Source organism: Morone saxatilis, unplaced genomic scaffold (genome assembly GCF_004916995.1).
Source record: "Morone saxatilis isolate NCDOM2014 unplaced genomic scaffold, NCSU_SB_2.0 Contig326, whole genome shotgun sequence".
Lineage (NCBI taxonomy): Eukaryota > Metazoa > Chordata > Actinopteri > Moronidae > Morone > Morone saxatilis.
In genome coordinates, this window is record NW_023339903.1 from 1 (window position 1) to 430 (window position 430).

Sequence of the window (430 nt, forward strand, 5' to 3'; positions counted from 1 at the left end):
GACGGAGGCTGGGGGGAGGCGGGTGAGGAGGGGGGAGTCAGCTGGTGAGGCTCAGCTGAAGCAATGCGATGCCATTCTCGGCGACTCTTTTCAGGCCTTCTGGTGCCAAAGTCTCGTAACCCCCCTGCAGCCGGTGCAGGTTCTTGTTATATTCCTGCCGGAGGGGGCTTCTGCACCGAACCTTCTCGTGCGAGGTACTCCTCTAGCTCAGCAGTAGCTCTCTCTCTCCCTCTTTAAACGCTCAGTCGCTCCCAGGAGGGATTGAAATGTGATGAGTCAGCTTTTCTTCTAGCACACTCTGTGTCACATCAGCTTCAGCCTCACTGGCATTTTCTTTTTTCCTTCTTGTTCTTCAGGGAATCCCTCTTAAGCCTGCAGGAGGATGTGAGAAAGTTAAGGGGGGAGGAAGCACAGCAGCAGACAGCAGCTC

General features: G+C 55.1%; 1 long non-coding RNA gene across 1 annotated transcript in view; it reads right to left on the reverse strand.

Moving 5' to 3' along the window:
• Nucleotides 1–341: 341 nt before the first annotated feature.
• The window catches only part of LOC118337712, a 1,527-nt gene continuing 1,438 nt past the window's right edge, over nucleotides 342–430 (reverse strand). The window contains exon 2 of the long non-coding RNA XR_004797183.1: nucleotides 342–372. This is a non-coding gene — a long non-coding RNA (uncharacterized LOC118337712). The remainder of the gene's footprint in view (nucleotides 373–430) is intronic.